General features: G+C 38.0%; 1 long non-coding RNA gene across 1 annotated transcript in view; it reads left to right on the top strand.

Moving 5' to 3' along the window:
- Positions 1-17,478, top strand: part of LOC138168598 (uncharacterized) — a 21,074-nt gene extending 3,596 nt beyond the window's left edge. Inside the window, exons 2-3 of the long non-coding RNA XR_011170154.1 lie at positions 5,451-5,626; positions 17,196-17,478. This is a non-coding gene — a long non-coding RNA (uncharacterized lncRNA). The remainder of the gene's footprint in view (positions 1-5,450; positions 5,627-17,195) is intronic.
- Positions 17,479-18,602: the final 1,124 nt, after the last annotated feature.

Raw genomic sequence — 18,602 nt, 5'->3', positions numbered from 1 at the left:
ATATATATATATATATATATATATATATATATATGTGTGTGTGTGTGTGTGTGTGTGTGTATATATGTGTATATATATGTCTATATATGAGGGTATATGGGCATATGAATACATATGTGAATGTGTGTATTTGTGTTTACAGGTATACATAGATAGAGGGCACAGGACCAATTTAACAGGAAGGGATGATACTTAGAAGGTGAAATTAAGAGGTGAGAGAGGAATATAATGAAAGGAGATGGGAAAAGACAGAATGGGGTAAACTATCTCATATAGAAGAGGCAAGGGAAAATGGTTACAATGGAGGGGAAGAATAGGAAGGCAAAAGGGAATGGGTCAAACTTATTCCCATTGAGTTTGGCTTGAGGAGGGAATGAAATAGACACTAAATAGGGTATCTCACCCTCCAGGAGAGTAAGGGGGGAAGGGAATGAGAAGGGGGATGATGGAAGGGAAGGCAGGCTGGGGGGGAGGGAAGTTGGAAGCACCCACTTTTGAAAAGGGACGGTATCAAAGTAGAGAATAGAACAAGTGGGAAGTGGGATAGGAGGGAGGGAAATATAGTCAGTCTTTTACAATATATCTACTATGTTATTGTTTTGCATTAGCCACACTTGTACAACCTATACTGAACTGCTTATCTTCCCAGTAAGGGTGGGTGTCAAGGAAGGAAGGGAATGAATCTGGAATTCAAAGTTTTAAAATCAAATATTCATATATATATATATTATTAATACTATTTTACATATAATTGGGAAATAAGATATACAGGCACTGGGGCATAGAGATACACTGGAAAAGTCGAAAGATGTATGGGAGAAATATGGGAGAGAGCAGATTGGAGGAGGGAATATCCTGTGGGACTGCTGTTTTGGGGCAGTGGGTAGGGGAAAAATGGGGAGAAAATTTGTAACTCAAAATCTGGCAGAAATGAATTATATAAATCAGAAGTTAATAAAGCATTTGAAAAAAAAAGAAATATAATTTAAATGTGGTTCTCTAATTTTGAAACTTCAGAGAATTTCAGTTCATATACCATCTGTTGTTTCTATCCTTACCTAAATCCTGTACCTGATATAGGAATCTTTTAAAAATTTATGAGGGTCCAACTGTAAAATTAACTCTTCTACCTTTTAAAATTATCAGAAATATGCTTTAATAATGGGAAAATAATTTTTCTTTCTTTACTATTGTCCATACAATTTATGTGTAGCTTCCTTAATCCAATTTTGAGAACCAAACATACTCAAAGCCTGAATTTCTGTGACAGATAAATTTGGAAGCCAATCATATACATCTGTATATAGTTCTTAGAGAAAAGTCTAATCCTATTGCTTTTTTCAAAATTTACTATTCTATTTATTTAGAAAACTTTCACATCTAATAATTTCCTCCTTAGAAAGATATTATCCCTATATTATAATTTGACCACAAATACAGGTTAAAATTTTAAGATGTTCCTACCTGTATCCTATTATAGTATCCCAAAGATGTTCCAGTATCAGTCTGCCATTTAGTTGATTTAACATTGTACTTACAAAACCTATTGATTATAGAAATTTGCTAGAAAAGGCAAAAGATGGACATAGTTATAACAATGTCATGTATCATAACAGAGGGGAAAATCCCTTAGCTCTGTCAGATTCCAGGCATGAGTCACATCTGACAGCCATGCATGTAGTCACGATGTGCCAAAAGCAAGGCTCAGGATTAACCAGATGGGTAAATAGAGTCAGGAGGATCCTACCTTGACTGTGCCATGGTTGTGGGAAAATGTTTGGGTATGATATCTACCTTTAGCAGTTCCTAGACTGCAACATATGCCATTTTCCCCTATTGGCTTCATGGCAATTCAGACAACTATTCCTGTAATCAAAGCTCAAAAAAAGAGTAAATTATAGGGCCAAGAATTTTTATCTTAAATAGCAAAATTTCACTAACCATATCTTAGGACTTGAATGTATCTCCTGATGTTTCCCTAACATTTAACATCTCATTTATCCTTTACTTATAAATTAAAACTACCCATATTCTGGGACTTCAGATATATAGCAGATACCTGATACTTGTCAGTATACATTATCATATATATTGAAATTACATCTTTAAACCACCATATATACTTTCATAATAGCCAAGAATTTAAAATGAAGTTTTGCTTATATTATTATTATCTGCTTTATTACAAAATATGCCTCATTAAGTATTTAACAATTTTCAAATATGTATTTTTATCACATCCTTTTAAAAGCAAATTCATTGGAGCGGCTATGTGGCACAGTGAATAGAGCATCGACCCTGAAGTCAGGAGGGACCTGAGTTCAAATTTGGCCTCAGACACTTACCGTGTTTCCCCGATAATAAGACACTGTCTTATTAAGTTTTTTGGACAGAAAAACACCAGAGGGCTTATTTTCAGGGGAGGGCTTATTTTAATGAACATTGACAGCAATTTTAATAAACAGGTAAATGTGAACAAAAAAATTTACCTTTATTCAATAAGCAAATCACTGGGGAAGAACAGGATGACGCGCTCACTGCTGCAGCTCTGATTGGATGCAGCTTGGAGCACGGCATGCATTTCACCCGGGGGGGGGGGGATGGTGCATAAAGAGGGTACCATAATGTACATAATGTAGCATGTAGCACAGGGGATCACCTTCACTACAGTAGCAATCTCAATAGGGCTTATTTTCGGGGGAGGGCTTATTTTAGAGGAATCTTACACAGTAAGGGGAGGGCTTATTTTCGGGATAGGTCTTATTATCGGGGAAACACAGGTAACACTTACAAGCCCTGTGACCTTGGGCAAGTCACTTAACCCCAATTGCCCTGTCCATTCCCCTCTAAAAAAAAAGCAAAAAAAAAAAATATATATATATATGAAAAAGACAAATTCATGTGTAACAGCATCCAGATTAAAAAGTTGTTTTGTCTAACAATAGTCTCTCAAATTTTACAACATAAGAGAATTTAGAAATACAGTAATAACGTATTTAAAACTTGAAATAAGGCTTCACATGATATCAGTTGCATTTCCAAACTATCTCATATAAAAATCATTGATCTTATTACCTTTGGCATTTTAAACCCATTTTAGACTTATCTGGCATGGAACAATTATATTCAGTTAAAGAAATAATAAGAATGTACTGCTTGGCATATACCAGACACTATGTTAATCACTTTACAATCATATTTTTTGATCTCACAACAACTTTGGAAAGTGAGTACCATTATAATTTTTCTCTTTACAGATCAGGAAACTGTAGCAAACAGATAAGATAATTGCCTAAGTTTACATGGCTAATAAATTTCTACAACCATAATGTAACTCATTTCCCTACATTTTTCCAATATTTTTCTTCAACATATGTATTTGGGATCTGGTCTGGGATGAGAGGGGTTTACAAGGAGAGGGAGAGGTTCTCTAACCTGGGGGGGACACAGGGGATCTCTGGTTAAAACAATCATTCAAGGAAGGGTTAACAAGAGGCTATTATGAAGTGCAAACTGTTTCCCTGTTTTTTTTTCAGAATGTGGGTAGTTTTAATTTGTGAACTTTCTAAGGGCAGGAACTATAGCTTGTGGAATATTATAATAATACTTCAAGGAGCTTTTGTATCATTATTGTGAGTGTTGCCTCCTTTTAAGCAGATGAGATTGTAACTTCTCAGTCCTTTAGGAGATGGTCTTTGTGAAACACTGTGACTTCCTGGCGGTCAGCCTCATGGAAATGAGTGTCTCCAGCCTTAGCTAGTGTTCCACTGGTATAGACTTTGAGAAACCAGGGTTATCCCCATGCCATGATGAGACATTAAGACTTTTGTAGAGGAATAACAATGACCAGACTGGAAAACTTGAGTCCAGTGATGGATACCATAGGACTTCCTTGTTCATTGTCTGAGGCCTCGCCTACATAAATTTGGAGAATCTCCTCATGAAGTTAACACTTCTTAAGATCATCTCGATACAGAGGGAGCGAGATTAGTCAACACAGAGATATCCTAGACTAGCACAATCACAGATCTCTGAAGTACTGAAATTGATTATTATTATCATCATCATTGTTGTTGTTGTTCTTCTGAGACCTAAGGTCTTAGGATAGTGCTGAGTATGTGGTAGGCACCCAGCAAATGCCTGATGAATTGAACTCTCCTTTTTATAACATGAATTTCTTCTAGAACTATTGCAGGGGAGGGAGAGTGAAGCAAGCATGGACCCAAATCTGCTAACAGCAAGTACAAACAATGGCCCTATTTAACTGGGCACTTGCCTGCCTTGGAGATTTCCAATTGTTTCCCAAGTTCAAGTCAATTCAATTCAGGTCAATAAATATTTATTCAGTATCTATTGTGTATAAGACAAAGTACCAGGCATAATGAAATGTGTGTAAGATAAACAAGATAAGATTTTTGTGTTACAGAATTTGAAGTCTTTGAAAGAAAAGGGAATTTGAAGTGATTTAAGGCAAATAAAAAGGGAGGCAACAATGAAATGTAAATCATATTGAGAGAGTACAATAATTATGTTTACCTAGTGGAAAAAAGATAGCACTTAGGGCACCCAGGTTGGTAACTTCTGAGTTTTACTTAACTCTTCACACACACACACACAGAGTCCTAATATCCATTCACTTGTCAAGTCCTGTTGATTCCGTGTCCACAATATCTCATATTTGTCCCCTTCTCTCTTATTATACCAAAACCACCTTTGTTCAGGCCCTCATCACTCTTTGCCTGGACTATTTCAATAGCTTACAAATTGGTCTCTCTGTCTCATGTCTCTCCTCTCTAATCCATGCTGCAGGGAAGGCTAGGTGGCACAGTGAGTAAAGCGCTGGCCCCGGAGCACCTGGGTTTGGTTCTGGCCTCAGGCACTTAACACCCACACACAAAAACTAGCCGGTGTAATCTTGGGCAAATTACTTAACCCCAATTGCCCTCCAAAAGGCAAAAAATTAAAAAAAAAATCCATGCTGCATATAGCTACAAAAAAACTAGAAGGATAAGGACTGAGAAGAGGATTGTAAAAATTGTTTCCCAGCTTTCTGCTTCCCTTTTAATCTTGGTTGCATTGGCTTTGTTTGTACAAAAACTTTTCGGTTTAATGTAATCAAAATTATCTACTTTGCATTTCATAATGTTCTCTGTCTCTTATTTGGTCATAAATTCTCCCATTCTCCATAAATCTAATAGGTAAACTATTCCTTGCTCTCCTAGTTTGGTTATTATATCAGCCTTTATATCTAAATCATGTACCCATTTTGACTTTATCTTGGTATATGATGTAAGATGTTGTTCTATGCCTAGTTTCTGCCATACTATTTTCCAGTTTTCCCAACAGCTTTTGTTAGGGGATCACTTTAGCAAGCCACTTTGTAGCAACACTTGACCCCAGGGACCTGAGACTAAAGGAGCTGCTATGAAAACCAAATTTTTTTTTTCCAGGAAACTTTTGCTTCTTCCCCCAAGATATCCAGCATTACTATTCCAGCTCCCCAGTACCAGAGTGCTGAGGGGAACTCAGAAGACCTGCAGAGCCCCAAAGCCTTCTGTTTCTGGGGCTGGTTAAATCTTAGTGATTGGCTGTGGATCTTGGAGGCAGAACCAGATTCCACGGTAAGGTAAGGCGTTATCTCAATACAGGAAACCAATGTCACAGCCTTTACTCTGCGGCACTTGGCTGAATAAACTCTTGAGTTTGTTTTTTAAAAAACTCTTTCTCTATTGACTCTGCTATCTTGAGAGACCAGGGGTAAATAGCTTGGTGACCTGGTGACCACATGCTTGAACTTCCAGACAAAATGAGAGGAAGGGATACTAACCAGGCCAGAAAATGGAAGAATTAGCGTCAGATGGCTTTAGTCTCAAGGAATTGCACAGCCTTGAAAATCTTTCCTAGTATAATGAGCTCTACCAGTGAATTGTCTTTGTAGCATTTTACTTAGGAAAGCCAAGTACAAAAGAGTACGTTTATATAACACTCAGAACTTTCTGAAAAATTCCAGTTAAATTAGATTCAAGTATAATGTTGCCTATGCAAAGCCTATCTGGAGTCTTGGGGCAGAGAAAAGATAGCTTTCACTCTTCAAAGGGATTTTGTTTTCTTTCAGAAATCACAGTTTGAAGGAAACTGGGTTAAAAATAGCAACAGGAAAAGATTGGACATGCTGCTGCTGCGCCAGGCATTGGTATCTTAGCAGTATAGTAAACCCCACTGCACACGCATCCTTACCTAAAAGTTGAGACTTTGTGGAGTGGCAGACTACAGATGTTGCTCTTGCCATTTGGAAGGAAGCAGTGGATGAGGTGGAGGCCAGAATCCATGGGAAAAAGGAGACTGGGCATGAAGTTCCACAGCTAGGTCACTGAAATTAGATACAAGGCAGTGCACATGATGATAATATGATGGACTGGGAGTCAGGAAGACTATAGTTTTATTATGGGAGAAATATCTCTTCTCCGCGTTCATGTGGTGAGTAACTGCTGCTGAAATTTATTTACCACAACACAGAAATTATAGAGGTGAAAGTCTAGGTTTTATTATGGTTAAGCAAAGGTTCAAGCCTCAGAGAAAACAATAAACCTGAACAATCATTGGGATTTTAACAAGGCCTTTTAATAGACAAAATTCTGTCAGAGTGACAGAGAAATAATTCATATAGTGTGCTTTTATATATTATACAATCTTATATATTCCTCTTAGCCCAAAAAGTTCAAACAAAGATAGATTCATAATCCCATGCTTCCTTAAATGTCATAAAAATTGAACAAAGTTAAGTAGAGTCATAACCTCATATATAAACAAAGCTAGTTAAAGAGACTATAGGGAAACTAAGTCAAGTTACAGATTAAATTATATTTAGGGGATTCAAAAATTTGGATTTTGGGAGAAGTTTTATATGTCTCCAAAGAATCAGAGACAGTTGAAATTCTTCCTCTGGCTTATCTAAGGAAAGTTGAAGTCCTTAAGTAAATTTTCCTTTAAGTAAATTTTCTTGGGATAGGTTTTGGTCAGGTGAGGTTAATATTAACAGAAGATAGGCTTTCAGTTAACCAAAAGTTGTAGGAGGGATCACCTTGAAATCCAAATAACAAAAATTAATAAAAGGAAATTAAAAAATTCCATTACAGTTTAAATCCTACCCCCTGACACTTATTAACTCCTCATTTGACCACTCAGAATCTCAGTTTCTCATTTATAAAATGGGGATTATGATATCTACAATGCCTACCCCATAGGGTTATTGTGAGTCTCAAATGAGATAATGTCTGTAAAGTGTTTTACAAACTTTCAGTTACTATATAAATGTCATATATTATTACTGTGAGGAAAAACCATGATTATTCCACTTAAAAGTAAATGTTTTGGGGTATCTAGGTGGCACAGTGAATAGAGCACCAGCCCTGAAGTCAGGAGGACCTGAGTTCAAATCCAGCCTCAGTCGCTTAACACTAACCGTGTGACCTTAGGCAAGTCATTTAACCTCAAATGCCCTGCCTTCCCCCTTCCAAAAAGCAAAAAAAAAAAGGTTTGATCTCCCTCCCCTCCTATCTCCTTCTAGTCTGGGTGGGGAGAATAGAGAGAAGAATGATGGCAACATTAATGATATTTTGCATTTGTATAGTACTCTAAATCTCTTTCAGTTCTCTCAACAACTCAATGAGGGCAACAAATTCTCATCTTATAAATGAGTAATAATACAAACAAGTAGTAACAATAATAGCTGACACTTATATATAGGTTAAGGTTGGCAAAGCTCTCTACATACGTGTCTCCTTTGGGTTTTAGCAATAACCCTGTGTGGTAGGTGTTATTATCATCCACCTTTTTACAGATGAAGAAACTGAAACTCAGAGAGATTGAATTGTCTAGCTAGTGAGTGACAGAAGAAGGATCTAAGCCTAGGGCTTCTATCCATCCTGCTGTATAAAGTGAAACCCAGAGGTATTAAGTGACTCAGATATTAAGGGAAGCACAGGGGATAGAGTATTGGATTTAAAGCAAGGAATACTTGTGTACAGATTCTGCTTTTACAATTCATGATGAAATATGCTACTCACCTGACAGAAGTGATAGACTCAGGGGCAGATTGAAACATACATTGTTTTGGATGTGGCCAATAGAGGATTTTGTATTTGTTTGTTTGATTATGTATTATTTGTTACAAAGATTTTGGTTTTTTTTTTCTTTTTCAACGTAAGAGGGGGCTAAGTAAGAGGAAAAGATAGATTTTCACTAATTAAAGAAATTCACTAATTAGTGAACTTTTAATTTCAATTAATTTCATTAATTTCAATTAATTATACTTATTACTTAATTTCACTAATTAAAAAACACTCATTTCCCCCAATTTAATTACATGTAAAATTTTGTTAGCATTCATTTTTAAAAAATTTGAGTTCCAAGCTCCCTCTCTTTCTCCCCTCTCCCTGCCTTGAGAAGGCAATCAATTTGATTTAGATTATACATGTGGAATTGTGCAAAACACAATCCTTGTTTTGTTGTTCATTAGTTTCAGTCAAGTCCAATTTTTCATGACCTCATTTGGGGTTTGCTTGGCAAAGATACTGGAGTGACTTGCCATTTCCTTCTCCAGCTCATTTGACAGATGAGGATTGAGGTAAACAAGGTTAAGTGACTTGTCCAGGGTCATGCAGCTAGTAAGTGTCTAAGGTCAGATTAGACCTCAGGAAGATGAATCTCCCAGACCCTGAGCCTGGTGTTCTATACCTGTGCCACCTAGCTGCCCCATATCCTTATCAGCCATGTTGCAAAAGAAAACACAGACCCAAGACCAAAACTAATTTAATTTTTGAAAATTCTGCCTTAGTCACTTATTCACTGTGTGATCATGGAAGAGTTGCTTGTCCTCTCTTAGCCTCCACTCCTTCACACGTCAGGGGATGGTAGTTGATGGCTCCTAAGATCCCTTTCAACTCTGAATCCATGATCCTAGGCCTTTCCCATGGTCACACAACCTTTAAATGGCACAGCCAGGACTCAAACCCAAGCCTCTCACAACTCTAAATCCAACGCTCTTTCTACTACACGATCTTACTTTTTAGTAAAAGGTAGCGGTCCTGGGCTGCAAATTAAATAGGTTGGACTTGGTACCTCAAAGGAGATCAGGAACCAGAGGAAAGACTAGGCTAAAGCCCAACTCTTTATAGAAACTCTATTCTTCGTGTAGGACAAAAACACAGAAGTCTCAAGGGGACTGTGGTGAAGAGAAATGGGTTTGCATAGCCAAATTTGAATTATCTGACATTTTAATTTAAGATGAATGTATCATCTCCTTAGCTTCAGTCTGGCAGTGGCTTTGATGAGCTGTAGGGTTGGAATGTTGCGATTATCTGCAATCCTTAATTGAAATTCCAGGAATCCTGGGCAGCATATGTGGACTTTAGGGGGAAAAGAAATGTTCTTCCTTGTGGCAAAGCATGGTGGATTAAAACTTGTCCCAGAGCTGACTCTTGGCTGGGAGTCAACCTCTAATGTTTAGAATGACTCAAAAGTGGAATTCTGCCTCAGTTTGCCTCAGCAGAGACTTTCAAACAGTAGCTGTATGATTGCTTGGTAGGAGTATTATAGAGGACATTGCTATTGAGGCTAAAGTTGGACTAAATTAGGCATTCCCAGCCTTTTAAAGTCAAATCAACAAGCATTTATTAAGCACTTTATTATATGCTGGGGAGCTAAGACCCACAGGCATCTTCTTTTGGTCTCCTTTTGTTATTGGTTTGAATTTTGAAGATGTAGCATTCTTAATCAATCAAGAAGAATTTATTATCTAATTAGTCCTAGACCAGACCCGCCCAACTTGGCAGTAGGTAGGGTCCAAAATTAAAATAGCCTAAATTTCTGTGGGCCACAGATAGGTTTTTAGCAGCTCACTTTCCAAGTAAAGATAATTAATGATTAAACTATTTTGCAAACAAACTATTTTTTGAAAGGAAGGGGGATTTCCATTAATATCAATTAATTATACTTATTACTTAATATTATCATGAAATCACATTAATGTTAAAAAAAATTACTTTGCCTCAGTCTATCTCTGATCTGAGAGCAGTGAGAGTCTGTCTTTTCACTGTGTTTTAGGTAGTAACTGACGTTGAACAGGGATAAAGTGAGTGCAGCAAATAATTTTTTCACCTGCCTCATGGCTATTAAGTGTAGTGGGGGTACTGGTCCATCTGCTATTACAAATATTTTCTCACTCAAAGGACTCGGTTTTGTTTTTATTCTTCTTAGAAACTAAGACTGTTAGAAGATTTTGTAAGATTATGAACTGTGTGTTTGCAAGGGGAATCAGTCTCCAAAAATTAAAGACTGCCATGGATGTATTTTCTGAGGTATCCTGGGTGGAGACTATAAGTCAAAAGAAGTGAGAAAATATAATAATGTGTACTCAAGCCTTACATAAGAGTTTTTAACATGAAGGTTGACCCTTGTCTTTCTCCAATGCTATACCTTTACAGAATGCATTTCAGTTTTGACTCTCCCAGCATCAGGACAAAGTAGAGTCCAGTTTGGATCTCCTATGGATAAGAAAGTCTTGGTAAATAATAAGAGTGCTAACCAAATTATATTTTGTCGACATCTAAAAAGGTTCAGTGAAAGGAGACAAATAGTGATATACAGTTATCTCATTTTATTCCTTTAAGCTAGAGAAACTTGTACAAGGAGTGCAGGAGCTGAGTCCTGATTGATGAACAAAAGGATGAGATAGCTTAAGTACATTCTAAGACCATCCCAATACAAGGTGGCTATATCACACAAATTTATGATCCCCATAAGTGTCTAATCATAGTATGAGAAAGGAATTTTCTTAATTGAATGAATAGTAAATGCAATAAAACAAGAGAGATGACAAAGTGTCCATTGAAATTATGGTCCAGAATATCTGTGTTTTCTTCACGATTAACAAACATTCCATAACAAGGTATATGTTCAGAAAATATTAAGATAAGAAAAAGTCCCATTACTCAAGTTAATGGCTTGAGTTGAGGGTCTTGTCCTTACGGGCCATAGAGTAGGCCTCTTCTGGTTTGTTGACATAAGAAGAGGTATTCTCCAAGCTCACGCAGAGAGCAAGACAAAGCTGGGTCTATTTGGAATTTATGATCTCTGGATGCCCGTTTTAAATCCTGCTCCCAGCCTTATTTAGTCTCTGGAGTGGCTGACACAGAAAAAGAGCCTTTTTAAAACGAGGCAAAGCATTTTGTTTGATTAATTCAGACTTTGGCCAAAATATGATATTTAATGATTATCGATTTCAAGATCATTTAGTGGCTCGTGATGGTTCCAACGCACATCTAAGCTGCTGTACCAGTCTTAGAAAAGAGATAATTACATGCATAACCTCTATCAGATTGCTTGCTGTCTTGGGGAGGGAGGAGGGAAGGGAAGAAGGGAGAAAATTTTAGAACTCAAAATCTTATAAAAATGAATGTTGAAAACTATCTTTACATGTAATTGGAAAAAATGAAATACTATTTACAAAAAAAAAAATTAATGAGCCATTAAATATGTGACAATAAAAAGAAAAAGAAAAGAAAAGAGGCAATCTTTGTGGGCTGGCTGAGTTCCAGAGGCTGAGGGGATTAACGAGGAGACTCATGAGATGACAAAGCAATTACTGCACTATGACTGGGATGAAAGCCCCCAGGACTTCCTAATGGAAAATACTCCTTGTTTAACCACCAGTTACTTCTACCATTGCTACCCAGGGGAATAGTGGGTACAGTGGAATTCTCCCTTTAAGAGTATGAAGTTGAAAGCACATCTTAACCCTGTATTCCTGCACAGTACACCAATTTCCCTATAGTGGATTATCATTTAGAATGAAAACTTAGTTCTTTGCTGCCTGAAGAAATCTTGGGAGTACAAGCTATATTAATAGGCCTATGTTTGGCTTTAACAGGCATGTTGCCTCAATTATTTAATTCAACTTGACAAAACAACACATAAGTCTTGTTTTTTATATTTCCCATATATTTTGATCCTAGTTCACTCTTTAATTTTTTAATTCTTACTCCTCCAAACCTCACAAATTAGGAATTTAGTTAGCCTTACAGGTGAAAAAATCCTCCAAAACCTAAAGAAGGTAATTGCTAAACTACTTGTTACTCCAATGTCTCTCTTGATTAATAACATTAGGCTGTTTCTCAGCCAGACACTTTGTAGGTAAGAGTTCATTTTTTAAAAATTAAATTATTTATTTTTACTTTTCAACATTCACTTCCATAAGTTTTAAATTTTCTTTCCCTCCTTCCCCACTCCCTCCCCAAGATGGCTTGCAATCTGATATGGACTCTATACATATATTTCTATTAAACGTATTTTCACATTAGTCATGTTGCATAGAACAGAATGGGAAAAACCATGAGAAAGAAAAAAACACCAAAATAATACAAAACAGAAAAGAAAATAGTCTGCTTCATTATTCATTCCAACTCCATAGTTCTTCCTCTGGATGAGGTTGGCATTTTCCATCATGTGTCCTTTGGAATTGTTTAGTCCTTGAATTGCTGAGAGGGGCTAAGTCTATCAAAATCAGTTCTTGTACACTGTGCTGTTACTGTGCACAGTGTTTTCCTGGTTCTCCTCTCACTCAGCATCAGTTTATATAAGTCTTACCAGGTTTCTCTGAAGACTGCCTGTTCATTTTTTATAGCACAATAGTATTCCATTACATACAACTTGTTTAGCTATTCCCCAATTGATGGGCATCCCCTCAAGTTTCAGTTCTTGGCCACCACAAAAAGAGCTGCTATAAATATTTTTTTGTACACGTGAGTCCTTTCCCCATTTTTATGATCTCTTTAGGATACAGCCCTAGAAGTAGTATTTCTGGGTCAAATGGTATAGCGCATTTTTATAGCCCTTTGGGCATACCTCCTAATTGCTCTCCAGAATGGCTGGATCAGCTCACAACTTCACCAACAAAGAATTAGTGTTCCAACATTCCCCCATCCTCTCCAACATTTATCATTTTCCTGTTTTGCCATGTTAGCCAATCTGAGAGGTATGATGTAGTGCATAAGAGTTCAAGAGTTCATTTATAAGTCAGTTGTTTCAAACTTGGAATATCCTTCCTCATGGAAGCAAAATATTAAATGGTGGTTAGCCTCCCAGGCTTAACTTATATGGTACCATGAAAACAATGTTTTTTATAGGAAAATTCAACAAGTTTAATACTAAGCATTTATTTATTTATTTTTAATTTTTAAAAATTAAAAAAAATTTTTTTTCAAGCATTTATTTATTAAGGGCCTAATATGTACAAGGCACTCTGCTAGATGAGGATACGAGGATGAGGTGAAGTGGAAAGGTAGTTATGGAGTCCAAAGACCTGGGCTAGCATCCTGACTCTACCATTTGCTGTCTGTGTGGCTTCAGGGAGGTTGTGTGACCTCTCTAGAGCTTGTTTTCCTCGTGTGTAGAATAAGGGGATTGAATTAGACAACCTCCAAGGTTCCCTTCAGCTTTAAATCTATGACCTCATGGATCTTTGTATTCAAAGAACCTACCTTCTACTGAGGGGGTGCAACATGTGCACAGTAAATAAAAAACACTGAAATTACAAAGTAATTTCAGGAGAGAGAGACCCCTAACAACCAGAGGGTGAAAGGCCTCCTACAAGAGGTATCTCCTGAGCTTAGCTTTTAAGGAAGCTAGAAATTCTAAGGGGGAGAGATGAGGAAACAGTGCATTCCATACCTGTGCAAAGACAGAAAGGGGAGAGAGGCTGTCCCATTTGGGGATCACTTAGCAGGCAAGTTTGACTAGACCAGAGAGTTCCTTGCCAAGTCCTATATATTCTAACTTCATAACACCTTGAGTTTGTGCTCCATTCTTCCTTCTGACATTGCCACCACCCTGGTGTAAGACTTCATTGCGTCACACCTAATCTGTTATAATGGCCTGTTAATGGTGTATATATGTACATTTACACACACACACACACACACACACACACACATACACTCTTATCTTCCCTTCTTGCCTTCTGGGAAATTCCATCATACCCATCCTGCTAATATATTCACGTTCTGACCATGTCTCCACCTTACTTAATAAACTTCGGTGATATTTCTTGTCACCTTCAGAATCAAATATAGAATCCTCTGTTGTTGTTCAAAGCCCTTCATAACTTAACTCTTTCCTATCTTATTCCCCTGTCATCCAGTGACACTGACCTCCTGTATCAGCAATGCCATATTCAAAATGCCTATGGAAATTACAGATATGCTGATATAATTATCCATCATAAAATACATCAGGCTTGCCATATGGAGGAATAAGCTAGAAAATTTATTAAAATACCAAAAGACTGAGTCCCAAAACCAGAAAGTGAAAGCCATCAGAGTAGTTATGACATTGGCACAGGTAGATAAAGTAGAAAGCACCCACATTCTCAAGCCTTTAAAACAGAACAGGCTACCTCAGGCAAAGGTCCTCCTCTCCCCACTCACAGCAACCACCCAGCGTCCAGGAAGCGCGCTCCCAGCAGCTCTGGCCCCTGGCAGTCCTCAGCAGGAGCCCTTAGCAGAAATTCTGGCTGACTCAAAAAGGGCTTTGCGCTGCTGCCGCCGCCGTCACTGCTAGCCACCGCAGGAACTCTAGCTTGGCTTCTGCTTCTTCTTGCTCCGCCCCTTCCTGCTACATCAGCAAGTCCAATGGGGCATGGAAGATCTTTAAATCCCATAACCCTTACACCTCCTTGCTGTTCCTTGCACAAAATACTGTACATTTTCATCCCTGTCCCCCATTCCTGGAACGCTGTTCTTCCCAACAAGGCCTCCCGGCTTCCCTGGATTCTTCTAGGCCTCAGCTAAAATTTCACCTCTACAAGAAACCTTCCCCAATTTCCCTGAATGCTAGTGTCTAAAGCATAGCTCTGACCCTTTTATTCCCCTGCTCAATAAGCTGCAAAGGTTCTCTATTATCTCGAGGATCAAGATTTTGGCCATTCAAAGCCTTCATGACCTACCTTCAAGCTACCTTTCCAACCTTATTATCATGGCAAGAGAATTTCTGGCTCTTGCCAACACTGTGGTAAGAAGACTATGATGAGAAAGAAGATCTGGCTACCATTTTGATAAGAAGAGAACATTGCACACTGCCTCCATTATACCAACTGCATAATCAAGGTTTCAAAGCAAACCATGGCTCCTGTTCTGACCCTCCTGATTTTGTTATTGTTGTTCAGAGCTGTCTGACTCTTTGTGACCCCTTTTGGGGGGGTTTTCTTGGCAAAGATACTGGAGTGATTTGCCATTTCCTCCTTCAGTTCATTTGACAGATGTGGAAACTGAAGCCAACAGGTGTAAGTGACTTGACCAGGGTCACACAGTTAGTTAAGTGTCTGAGGCAGGATTTTAACTCAGGAAGATGAGTCTTCTTGAATCCAGACCTGGTGCTCTAACCATTGCGTGACTTAGCTGCCCCTGACCTTCCTGATGCAAAATCCTCATCTTCCCCTTTTTGAAATATTTACCCTAATATTTCCCTCCTGCTTTCTGTAAAATTCCATTGAACTTCTCCTGCTTATGTGTTCCCATGCTACTTAAGGTTACCAAAGCTGAGGCTAGGAGGCTGTCTACCTTTCATCCAGATGATCCTGTACTCTGAATGTAAATAAAATCTGCAGATAACTATCTCTGGGTTGTATGACTGTCAGCAGTACCCAATCAGTTGACCCCTCAGATAATTTCTATCACATTATACATTACTCCTCTTTGTTCACCTAAATTGGCCTTCTTGTTGTCCCTTTTATGCTATGCTCAATCTTCCTTTTTACTGGCTGTTTTCATGCCTGTAATATAGCTCCACCCCTCACCTCTGCCTCTTAGAATCTTTGGTTTCCTTCAGAGCTCAGATTGATTTATTCCTCTCTCTGTCCCCAGGTTACTTCCCAACCTCCCCTCATTTTCATGGGTTAGGTCCTCAGACAGTGCCTGATTACTTCTCTCCTTGGGGTTCTAGGATTAACCCTGAGGATATAGAGGATTTCTAAGACTGTCATACATAAATCCCTGCCACTTTGCTACCCATCAATATCCAATTGATATAAATTCACCATCCATAGTTAATCAGCTTTTAATTAGGAGCATTTCCTAAGATGTTGCAGTAAGAAAGACTGGTACAAAACATTTTCCCCCGAAAGTGTGTGATTCAGGGCATCTAGGTGGTACAGTAGATAAAGCTCTGGAGCCAGGAGAACCTGAGTTCAAATGTGACGTCAGACACTTCCTAGCTGTGTAAGCCTGAACAAGTCACTTAAGTGTATGATTCAGTGTTCTAGAAGTACACACAGAGTTCAGGGGAGAATAGGCCTAGAAAACTTATGGAAAAGGGGTAAAAACCTGGTTGGACAGAAGTCCTTTTATTGGTCAAGAATTGGAAATTAATGTGATGACCATCAGTTGGGGAAGTTTTGGTATATGAATGTAATGGAATACTATTGTTCCATAAGAAATGTTGAGCAAGAAGACATTAAAAAAACCTGGAAAGACTTCCATGAGCTGATGCTGAGTGAAGTGAGCAGAATTAGGAGAAAATGTTATGTGCTAATAGCAATATTGTTTGAAGAATAACTTTGATTAGACTTAGCTTTTCTCAGCAATGCAAGGATCTAAGACAACTCCAAAAGATTCATAATGGAAAATGCCATCCACATCCAGAGAAAGAACTATGGAGTCTGAATGCAGATTGAAACAAACTATTTGTTCGCTCTATTTTTTTTTGTTTCTTCTTTCTTGTGGTTTCTTCCATTGGCTCTAATTCTTCTTTACAACATGACTAATGTGAAAATATATTTAATATGAATGTATATGTATAAATATATCAGATTGCATGCCATCTTCGGAAGGAAGGGGGGGAGAAAATTTAGAACTCAAAATCTTATAGAAGTGAATGTTGAAAACTAAAAACAAATAAATTTTTTAAAAAAGAAGTCCTTTTATCCACCCTTGGAGTTTTCATGAAGTTCACCTGAGGTGTGGGTAGGACCAAAAGATGCACTTCCCTCTACCCTTAAGAGGTCACATTCCATAAAGCTATCCTTTCTTGATATGTCTATTTTGTCCTCTCTCAGCTTCTGGTCACATTAGATTATTTGTCGTAAGTCTGGTCTCTGATGATATAATCAATAGGCTCACCAACTCAATGTCTTCTGATTACAGGTGCATGGACCTGGCTTCTCCAAACATTCCCAAAGCTTTACACCCAAAGCTTTACTCCCAAAGCAGTTGCTTGAATGCTGCAGCTGGGACAGGCTGTTGGAAGAACTGTGATCTGGTCCAGCCATTCTGGAAAGAAATGTGTCCAAAAAGTCCAACAAATTTTGCTTGACTATAACATATTTGTAATAGGTTCTGTTTTTCTTGGGAGTAGTTGGGAGGGATGGGGAGATGGGAGGAACAGTATTTGGGACTGAAAATAAAATAAAAGTTAATTTAAAAAAAATGAATGTTCCAGTTGGGATATCATTCTTTGATATAGTCACAAGAATGTATCTAATTCTTTCTTTCTTTCTTTTTTTTTTACTTTTTAGAGGGGGGAAGGTAAGGCAATTGGGGTTAAGTGACTTGCCTAAGGTCACACGGCCAGTTTTTTTGTGTGTTAAGTATCTGAGGCTGGACTTGAATTCAGGTCCTTCTGACTTCAGGGCCAGTGCTCTATTCACTGCACCACCTAGCTGCCCCTAATTCTTTCAATACATTTAGTTATCTAATGTCTCCAAGCACTTCACTCCTTTGCAAATTGAATAACTAAGTTGTTCATCCTTAGTTTATCCATTTGATTTACTGATTCACAACAGAGGTACTCACTGACTTTATACCTTTTTGTAACTTTTTTTTAAAGAGATTCTCTTTTTTTTCTTTTTGGAGGGGGGAAGGCAGGGCAATTGGGGTTAAGTGACTTGCCCAAGATCACACACCTAGGTAAGTGTTAATTGTCTGAGGCTGGATTTGAACTCAGGTCCTTCTGATTCCAGGGCTGGTGCTCTATTCACTGCGCCACCTAACTGCTCCCATTAAAGAGACATTCTTACTTAATAAAAGTATCAGGGCATAGAGCATCTGTTAGTTACATCATTTGGTGCTGGAGTATGGGATACCCCTCTTCAGTTTCTATGTGTAGACATTGTCTTTCCTTATAGAATATAAATTCCTCGAGAGTCAGAAATGTTTTATATCTTTTTATCTATCCCTAGCACATAGTAGGTGCTTAATACATGTTTGCTGATTATTGACTATCCATCTTTTTTTTTTTTGAGGGGGGAAGGCAAGGCAATTGGGGTTAAATGACTTGCCCAGGGTCACACACCTAGTTAAATGTCAAGTGTCTGAGGTAAGATTTGAACTCAGGTCTTCCTGACTCCAGGGCTGGTGCTCTATTCACTATGCCACCTAGCTGCCCCGACTACCCATCTTTTAAAGTTCAGTTGAAATAGCCCAATTCTCCTTCATGAAACTTTTTGTTTCTGGCATAGTTGGAGGACTGACTCTGAAGTCAGAAGACTTGGGTTCATATTCATTCTTTAATTTTTTTTTTTAAGCAGTTGGGGTTAAGTAACCTGCCCAAGG

This window comes from Petaurus breviceps, unplaced genomic scaffold, assembly GCF_028583685.1.
Source record: "Petaurus breviceps papuanus isolate PSGF00001 unplaced genomic scaffold, PetGlider_PUasm1.0 37, whole genome shotgun sequence".
Classification (NCBI taxonomy): Eukaryota; Metazoa; Chordata; class Mammalia; order Diprotodontia; family Petauridae; genus Petaurus; species Petaurus breviceps.
This window is presented reverse-complemented; position numbering and strand designations above follow the sequence as displayed.